The sequence below is a fragment of the Hoplias malabaricus genome, chromosome 15, assembly GCF_029633855.1.
Source record: "Hoplias malabaricus isolate fHopMal1 chromosome 15, fHopMal1.hap1, whole genome shotgun sequence".
NCBI lineage: Eukaryota > Metazoa > Chordata > Actinopteri > Characiformes > Erythrinidae > Hoplias > Hoplias malabaricus.
The window spans coordinates 28,391,383-28,401,969 of record NC_089814.1 but is presented as its reverse complement, the minus strand read 5'-3'; positions in this window follow the sequence as shown (position 1 = coordinate 28,401,969).

The window sequence follows — 10,587 nt, the reverse complement described above, 5'->3', positions numbered from 1 at the left end:
CTGAAAACACTGCTTTAATTTTTAAAGTAAATAATTACATACGATCCTGTATTCTGAAATTACTATATTATGCAATGCTTCTTGACACCTGTTGTAGGATTTACAGGAACTTCATGAATGCACAAGGAACTCGGGGATAACTAACGGACGTCGACGCAATAATGTGGCACCACTCTGAACTAGTGATGTTGCATACCATCGATTTCCTTTCCGATCCAGTAATAAATTGAAATTCAGGCTAGTATTAATACCAATCAGATACAGATATCTAAAAATAGTTATTTTTAAGATGTTACAGTGCTTAGTGCCACTTTTCTCCCTCTGTGTCTGGATAGTCCCTGCCTGCCCCACAGAAGGATTCCATAAGGTGAACTGAACAAGAGTTTTCAGCCTATATTTGAAGATTGTGGGTTGAGTCCCAAACATTTTCTGGAAGATTATTCCAGAGTTGGACTTTATTAAAAAAAAAACTCTTCACCCAGCTAAGGCCTTCTGAATTCTGGGAACAATTAAAAAGCCAGTACTCTGTGACCTGATTAATCATGGTGGCTCATAATAGGAAATAATATGTTGAAGGTATTCTGGAGTGAGCCCATGCAGGGCTTTATACATCAATAACAGAATTTTTTAATTGTGTGGTGATGTACAGTACCTCTTACACATGACCAACTGAGAGTATTGTATATACTTACCTGAACTTACTGATACTCACTAGCCAATGTGTCAAGTGAGAGGGAAAATAGTACTAGCTTCAAAGTTTTTCTTACCTGGTTGAGTCCATCCTCCAAATTAGGAAGGGGGAATTAGAACCTAGAGGGAAGAAAAGCATATTAGCAAACAAACACTGAGGTTCTTGACAAATGTTAAACATATCATAATTGGAACAGTATATTAAATATTGACGATTCATTGTTATTTATGCAGATTATAAAACCTAGGTATCTGTGATATTATTGCTTTTACCTCTGTAGGGAATGGTATATTCCAGGGGAAGGGACTACCTGTATATAAGGGGGGGAGAATACTGCTAGCTAGAGAATGCATCCATAACCTAACAAGTGTAAATTTTATGACTTTGTAGTCAGTATAGTTTTTTCCTCTGCTTATAGAGATTTTTGTTTTTGTTAACTTCCTGTCATGATGCCACGCTCATGTATATATTGTAAATAACCATTTAATTCTGGTGTGTAAATAAAGGTGAAAGGGACCTTCAGTGTTGCTTCTTATTGTGTTGTTCTTATATTGCCCCAGGTCCCTTGCCTGACTCCACCCATAAAGAACACCTCTCTCTATCACACTTTGTGGTGATTGAGGGGTGAGTTTTATCACAAATAGATGTGGAATTTAAGAGGCAGCCAGATATAGAACTGGGCTGATATTTTTTTCTAGTTTTAGCTAGGACCCTGGTTGCAGCACTTTGAAATATTTGAAGGTTACATAATTTTCTGCTCGTGCATCCTCACAGTAGTGCATTACAATAACCTAGTCTTGAAGTAATAAAGGCATGTACTAATGTTTCTGTGTCATGCAGGGATAAGGCATTTCTAATCTTGGCAATGTCTGTGTTGATTGAATGATAATCTGAATCAAATATGACGCCAAGATTTTTTGCTGCTGAACCAAGCTTACCTGGAAAGTCAGCAAGATCATTTATTTCTTGCCACTTTTAGACCCAGAAGCAAGACCTCTGTTTCGTTGCTGTTTAGAAGGAAAAAGTTACACAACATCCAGCCTTTCACAACTTTTACACAGTCCTCTATTTTCTTTAATCTGTGTTTGTCATCGGGCTTGGCTGAAATATACAATTGCCTGTCATCTGCGTAACAGTTGAAGTTAATGTCATGGTTTCTTATAACTATGCCTAACAGTACCAAAATATGTATATTGCTGAAATCCAAATCTTACTTTAGAATAATTGGAATATAAATTGTTTACCTTTACAAACTAATAACAGGTATATGTAGTCTTGATCAGAGGCAAGAAAAACATTTGTTATCTTGACTAGGACTGTCTCAGTGCTGTGATGTGGCCTGAATCCAGAATTTTTCATATATATGATTCTTATGCAGATATGAACTAAGTTGTTGGGCCACAGCTTTTCTAAATTATTACATATAAATGATAGGTTAGAAATAGGCCTGTAATTAGACAATACGCTAGCATCAAGAATTGGTTTCTTGATAAGAGGTTTGATATAGCTGGTAGTACTTCTAATTTTAGTCATTTTGAGAGAATTGCATCGTGTGCAAGTTGCACAATTTAAGTCTTTCTTCTACAATTACGTTATGTTTTATATCAGCCACATCAGATAACAGCCAGGTTTGATTTAATTTGAATTTGTTGTCTAATATTTTCAATTTTATAATTTAAAAAGTCCATTAAAAACTTTACTGATGAGAGTTGCTGGAATTTGTGGTTCAGTGCCTGCCTGATATTTTAATTCTGAAATTAATTTGTTAGGATTATATTTATTATTGTAGATCGGTAAGGCCAGATATGCTGAGTGAGTTTTAGTGAGGGCATTTCTGTACTCTATAACGCTGTCCTTCTAGGCAAGTGGAACACTTCCAGCCTGATTGATCACCATTTCTGTTCTAATTTCCATACTGTTTGTTTTAAGGTAGGGGTTTTATCATTGTGTCATGGGCCAAGCTTTTTTTGTCTTATACAATTTCTTTTAAGTGGTGCCACAGTTTGTAAAGTAAATCGACAGGTATTTTCTAAGTAGTCAGTTGGTACATCTAGCTCCATTTGGTCTGATGGAGTGGGAACTGGCGTTGGTAATTCTGGGAGGTTTTCTATCATTTTTAGGGCATTAGATGGTTTTATTGAACATTGTGTATAGGTATTATTGAACGCTTTGTAGAGGCTTTGCAGAGTTATAGAAAATATATAAAGTAAAATATATTTACCTTTATAGTAACATGTTTCCAAAAGAGTATTTACATTTTTGAGGGAGCATGCTAGGACACCATCATTTTTCATATTTTCTTTTTATTTAGGATAACAATCCCAAGGATTCTTACCCAAGAGGAGAATAAAATAATTGTTGAAGTGATGGTGTATGACTTTTCTCAGGCAATACCACAGAAACTTGTGAACATGGCAATGTCATCGAGGGGGCAGTGGTGATAGAATGTTTTTCATTTCACCACATTCTTCATTATGCTTTTTGGACTGTTGTATGCACTGAACTTGGAATATCCAGATGGACTAAAATAAACATTTGACGCAAAACATTTTTTGTTGGACTACGAGACAAATGCACCAACAGAAATCAGTCCGTATAGAAAAAAAACTCTTTGAGCCCTAGATGGTATGTCACTTGTTTGAAAGTGTTCCTGTTAAGGTTTTGACCATTTTACTCAGATTTGTGATTGTGACCTCCCTCTTCAAGAATTCAGTCTCTATTTTAGAGACTTGGTGTTTTGCTGGGTTGGTAACTTCACTACTTAAATTCTGAACTTTCAAAAACAATGCAGGTAGATTATCTGGTTTTATTGCTTGCACCACTCTAAACCCTTGTATTAGTGGTAAATTCAGCAATAGTTAGGCAATTTTTTTGTTAAGTTTTCAATCCATTTTTGGATATCAGTGCCAACATTAAAGGTTTTTTTAACTGATTGAAATTAGTTCAGATTTGGTCTTCGGCAAAAACCACCAGTTTGGAATCAGGAAATTCAGCCATTTAAAATGTAAGTAGAGTGTCTGGTTTGGTTTACAGTGGTGCAACCAAAATGTATATTGGTTGTACAAACCGGATTCCAAAAAAGTTGGGACACTAAACAAATTGTGAATAAAAACTGAATGCAATGATGTGGAGGTGTCAACATCTAATATTATATTCAGAATAGAACACAAATCACAGATCAAAAGTTTAAACTGAGGGAATGTATCATTTTAAGGGGAAAATATGTTGTTTCAAAATTTCATGGCATCAACAAATCCCAAAAAAGTTGGGAAAGGCCATTTTTTACCACTGTGTGGCATCCCCCCTTCTTCTTACAACACTCAACAGACATCTGGGGACAGAGGAGACCAGTTTCTCAAGTTTAGAAATAGGAATGATCTCCCATTCATGTCTAATACAGGCCTCTAACTGTTCAATCATCTTGGGCCTTCTTTGTCGCTCCTTCTTCTTTATGATGTGCCAAATGTTCTCTATAGGTGAAAGATCTGGACTGCAGGCTGGCCATTTCAGTACCTGGATCCTTCTCCTACGTAGCCATGATGTTGTGATTGCTGCAGAATGTGGTCTGGCATTATCTTGTTGAAAAATGCAGGGTCTTCCCTGAAAGAGATGATGTCTAGATGGGAGCATATGTTGTTCTAGAACCTGAACATAGTTCTCTGCATTAATGGTGCCTTTCCAGACATGCAAGCTGCCCATGCCACAAGCACTCATGCAACCCCATACCATCAGTGATGCAGGCTTCTGAACGGAGCGTTGATAAAAACTTGGGTTATCCTTGTCCTCTCTGGTCCGGATGACATGGCGTCCCAGTATTTTATAAAGAACTTCAAATCGTGACTCATCTGACCACAGAACAGTCTTCCATTTTGCCACACCACATTTTAAAAGACCCCTGGCTCAGTGCAAACGTCTGAGCTTGTTGAGCTTGCTTAGAAATGGCTTCCCTTTTGCACTGTAGAGTTTCAGCTGGCAATGGCGCATGGCACGGTGGATTGTGTTCACTGACAATGCTTTCTGGAAGTGCCCATTCTGTTATTTGCTTGATAGTGGCATTCCTGTTTGAGGTGCAGTGACGTTTAAGGACCCGGAGATCACGAGCATCCAGTAGAGTTTTACGGCCTTGACCCTTACAAACAGCAATTGTTCCAGATTCTCTGAATCTTTTGATGATGTTATGCACGGTTGATGATGATAACTTAAAAGTATTTGCTATTTCACGCTGGGTAACACCATTCTGGTAATGCTGCACTATCTTTCTGCGCAACAATGGTGGAATTGGTGATCCTCTTACCATCTTGGCTTCAGAGAGACACTGACACTCTGAGAAGCTCCTTTTATACACAATCATGTTGTCAATTGACCTAATTAGTGTTAATTGGTCTTCCAGCTATTCGTTATATGCTCAATTTCCTTTTTCCAGCCACTTATTGCTACTTGTCCCAACTTTTTTGGGATTTGTTGACACTGTGAAATTTTGAATCAACATATTTTTCCTTTAAAATGTTACATTTACTCTTAAACTATTGATCTGTCATCTATGTTCTATTACAAATAAAATATTGACAATTGCCATCTCCACATCATTGCATTCAGGTTTTATTCACAATTTGTTTAGTGTCCCAAATTTTGGGGAATTCGGTTTGTAAATTCAGAAATAATTTATTATTTATTCATTTTCTTTTCAAGCTGTTGGATATCGGTATTAACAAATGTTCAGATGTGGACTAAATTTATAGTAATTCTATATAATAGTTTGTATTTATGTTTTACTAGTCTAAACTAAACTAATAATTTGCAGTGTCCTCTTGATAGTAGAATTAAAGTATTGTTGATAGAAAGAGGTTTTGGGAGGGTTGTTCTTAGAATTATAGTTGTCACAATTTAATTGTGCTGTACAGCTGGTGTGAAGTGTAAAGAAATAAGACATTAGTTTTTTTTAAAACACAAGCTTAGATTTATCAATCTCACAGCCTAAGCAAATGCAAATATATATATATATATATATATATATATATATATATATATATATATATATATATATATATATGTCACATCGTAACTCTGTTTGTCAATTTCCACTGTGTTTTTCTTAATGACCCTTATGGCAAGGAGATGGCAGACCATTGTTGGCCAACTGAGGGCAAAGTTGGAGGTCCACTAGTGTTTTACACAGCAGGTTTTTGGAGGATCACTTGTGATTAAACAGAATTTTAGACATAATGCCACATTTTAGCACTTTTCCATTCATAGTCCAATTTACATTTTCCTTCATTAGGTTCTTTTGTTATCCTTTATAAATAAGATTAGTAAATAATTTTAATCCAGCACAGTGTCAACATTTTTAGCATTTAATAATTTTATATCAGGTTTTTACTCATTATTATATCTCTTGTAGTTGTTGGTAATATTTGTATTTGTTTGTTTTCCAGAATAAAAGTCTCTGTGAATGTAAAATCTGTTTGAGGGCATTATAAATGAGTTATATCCTGTACAGGACAGTAATCTGAGTGGTCCGATGGTGGACCAGCAGTGGTCTACAGTCAGTGGTGTACCAGCATTTTTATGCCAGTGGAATGATATATGCTTGCTGTCTGGGTATATACATTACCTCAAATGATTGAAGTATCAAAAGTATTGATATTTTGATTTGAGAATCAGTTTTAGAGCATGAAAATCTGATATTGGATGTATTGATCCGCACATCGCTGCTCTGGACCTGGTGTGCACTGTCTGTATTCTGGGATAAATTTGTCCCAGGCATAACCAGTTTTCGGGATCATGTTCTCGCTGTGAAAATGTAACCGCTTTTGTTTTTATGCAGATTATTCAAGGTAAGTCTTCTAATTAGCTTCCACAGAACAGCACACTTGCATTCACACAATTGTGTGAATAAAGCTAGATCCTCAGGATGTCCACTGCGTTTGTTGACTGTTCTAGATTCAAGTCAGTAAAGTCACTTTGCACTGCAAGTTTTAGCCTTCTTAAAATATTAATCTATATTTTATGTTTTAGGCCAGTTTGGACAGTACAAAAAAAAGAAAGAATCAGAGCAGTTTAATATGGCGGAAGAAATTTTATGTAAATAACACTAGTTAACTAGCTTGTTGCTACGTCATAGTGACAAACTCTGCTACACCGCAGAGCCGGGATCAGCTTCAGCTCATTAATTATGTCACACTGCACGCTATCACTGAGTAAACTACCCAAACCGCTAATCTGCTAAGTAAACTATTCTAGATAAACTTACTTGAAGCCTAGTGTGCTCAAGCTGCAACTATTTTAAATATCTGTATGTTCCCTATGCAGTGCACTATTTAACTGAAAAGGTAACAGCTTCAACATCCAAACTGTACATTTTTTCCACCTAATATAACACTATCAATATTCAACAAATTTTACATAGTTTATGTTCGGTTGTAAAACCCATAGTCTTGCAGTCTTGAAGAGCATGTTCTCAGGTACCCAGAGAATAATTTTTATACAATTTTACTGTAGGAATTTGGAGAAAGATCATTTCAAACTTATAAATATGCTGTTTAATTTACAAATATTGCAAAATTGTGAGAGCTATTAAAGGGTTAAATCAAATTGTTACCAAATCACTTCACTGAAGCCTTGAAGAACATGTCCCAAGGTACCCAGAGAATAATTGTTGTACATTTTTACTGTAGAAATTTGGAGTAATAGCATTACAAACTTCATAAGAATAACAACACAATTCCAGAAATTGCAGAATGCTGAAGGCCATAAAATGGTTAAATCAAACTGTTACCAGACAACTCCACTGCAGTCTTGAAGAGCATGTTTTCAGGTACCGAGAGAATAATTTTTATACATTTTTACTGTAGGAATTTGGAGTAATAGCATTACAAACTTCATAAGAATAACAACACAATTCCACAAATTGCAGAATGCTGAAGGCCATAAAATGGTTAAATCAAACTGTTACCAAACCATTCCACTGCAACCTTGAAGGACATCTTTTCAGGTACCCAGAGAATAATTTTCATACATTTTTACTGTAGGAATATGGAGTAATATTATTTCAAATCTCATAAAGCTTAGGCGAGAGAAGGAGGCCGCATCACCATCACTGGATTTAATGATTACAGACCTGTCGCCCTGACATCTGTGGTCATGAAGGTCTTTGAACGCCTGGTCTTAGCCCACCTAAAGACCATTACAGACCCCCTGCTGGACCCCCTGCAGTTTGCATACAGAGCAAACAGATCTGTTGATGATGTGGTCAACCTAACTCTCCACTTCATCCTTCAGCATCTAGACAGCTCTGGAACCTACGCTCGGGTTCTGTTTGTTGACTTTAGCTCGGCTTTCAACACCGTTGTGCCGCAGCTACTTCAAAGCAAACTGTCCCAGCTGTCAGTGCCAGACTCCATGTGTCAGTGGATTGCAAACTTCCTCACAGACAGAAGACAGTATGTGCGGCTTGGGAAACACACCTCAGACCTTCGAACACTCAGTACTGGAGTTCCACAAGGGTGTGTTCTTTCACCCCTTCTCTTCAGCCTTTACACCAACGACTGTGTCTCCAAGGAACCAGCTGTAAAGCTCCTGAAGTTTGCAGATGATTCCACTCTGGTGGGCCTCATAGCCAATAGTGATGAGTCTGCTTACAGAAAGGAGGTTGGTAAGCTGGTGTCCTGGTGCAGTGACAACCACTTGCTGCTGAAAACAGACAAGACTGTAGAGATGGTGGTGGATTTCCGACGCAACCCACCCCCTGTATCCCCCCTCTACATCAAGGGCACCGCAGTTTCCACTGTAGAGTCACTCAAGTTCCTGGGCACCACCATATCCAGGGACCTGAAGTGGGAGAGGAACACCGTCTCCATCACCAAGAAAGCTCAGCAGAGAATGTTCTTCTTGAGACAGCTCAAGAAATTTGACCTGCCACAGACCCTGATGATCCAGTTCTACACAGCGATCATCGAGTCCATCATCACCTCATCCATAACCACCTGGTTTGGTTCCTCTACCTCACAAGAAAGAGCCAGGCTCCAGCGCATCATCAGATCAGCAGAGAAGATCATTGGATGTAACCTGCCAACGCTTCAGGAGATCCACACCAGCAGGGTGAGGAAACGCGCTCGCAAAATTATGCTTGACCCCTCACATCCTGGACATCACCTCTTCCAGACTCTCCCTTCTGGTAGAAGACTAAGGATAATCAAAACCAGCACAACACGACATGCTAACAGCTTCTTTCCCAGAGCTGTAGCTCTCCTCAACCACAGTGAACACCTCTGAGTCTCCAAACCACTGAACTAAACTGACTGGACATAACTGCACTGAACAGGACACTTTACTCACTTGCACTATGCTATTTTGCACAGCTGTACAGAAGTTCTATTTCTGTAACTTCTACAACAATATATAATATAACCTACTTTAGGAATATCTGGAAACATTTATATTCATACTCATATCTGTACAGTATAGATTTTATATTTTATGTTGTCTAATTTATGTCTTAACGCTTTTTTTTCTAGTACTTAACTGTATTTTTTTAGTCTATTTATTGTTTATTGTACCTCTTTTAGAGTTTTTGTTAACAATCTGTGTACGTGTTACATGTCATACATGTGTTGCTGTCACCAAGACAAATTCCTAGTATGTTTAACATACCTGGCGAAATAAAGAGATTCTGATAAAAATGATGCTTAATTTACATATGTGGCCAATTCTGAGTGCTATTAAAGGGTTAAATCAAACTGTTACCAAACCACTCCACTGCAGCCTTAAAGAATATGTTCTCGGGTACTCAGAGAATAATTTTTATACATTTTTACTGTAGGAATTTGGAGTAATATCATTTCAAACTTATAAATATGCTGTTTAATTTACAAATATTGCAAAATTGTGAGAGCTATTAAAGGGTTAAATCAAATTGTTACCAAATCACTTCACTGAAGCCTTGAAGAACATGTCCCAAGGTACCCAGAGAATAATTGTCATACATTTTTACTGTAGGAATTTGGAGTAATATTATTTCAAATCTCATAAAAATGATGTTTAATTTACATATATGGCAAAATTGTGAGTCCTGTTAAAGGGTTAAATCAAACTGTTACCAAACCATTCCACTGCAGCCTTGAAGAACATGTTTCAAGGTACCCAGAGAATAATTGTTGTACATTTTTACTGTAGGAATATGGAGTAATATTATTTTAAGTTTCATAAAAATGTTGTTTAATTTGCATATATGGCAAAATTGTGAGTCCTATTAAAGGGTTAAATCAAACCGTTACCAGACCACTCTACTGCAGCCTTAAAGAATATGTTCTCAGGTACTCAGAGAATAATTTTTATACATTTTTACTGTAGGAATTTGGAGTAAAAGCATTTCAAATTTCAGTAAAAATAGTTACATTTGCAAATATTGCAAAATTCTGAGAGCTATTAAAGGGTTAAATCAAACTGCTACCAAACCACTCCACTGCAGCCTTAAAGAATATGTTCTAGAGTACCCAGATTATAATGTTCATACATTTTTACTATAAGAATGTGGAGTAATAGCATTACAAACTTCATTAGAATAACAACACAATTCCACAAACTGTTGCCAGACCACTCCACTGCAGCCTTAAAGAACATGTTCTAGAGTACCCAGGGTACAATTGTCATACATTTTTACTGTAGTTATTTGGAGTAATAGCATTTCAAAATTCAGTGAAAATTGTTTAATTTGCAAATATTGCAAAATTCTGAGCTATTAAAGGGTTAAATCAAACTGTTACCAAACCACTCCATGGCAGCCTTGAAGAACATGTTCTAGAGTACCCAGGGTACAATCGTCATACATTTTTACTGTAGGAATTTGGAGTAATAGCATTGCAAATTCAGTAAAACTTTTTTAATTTGCACATATTGCA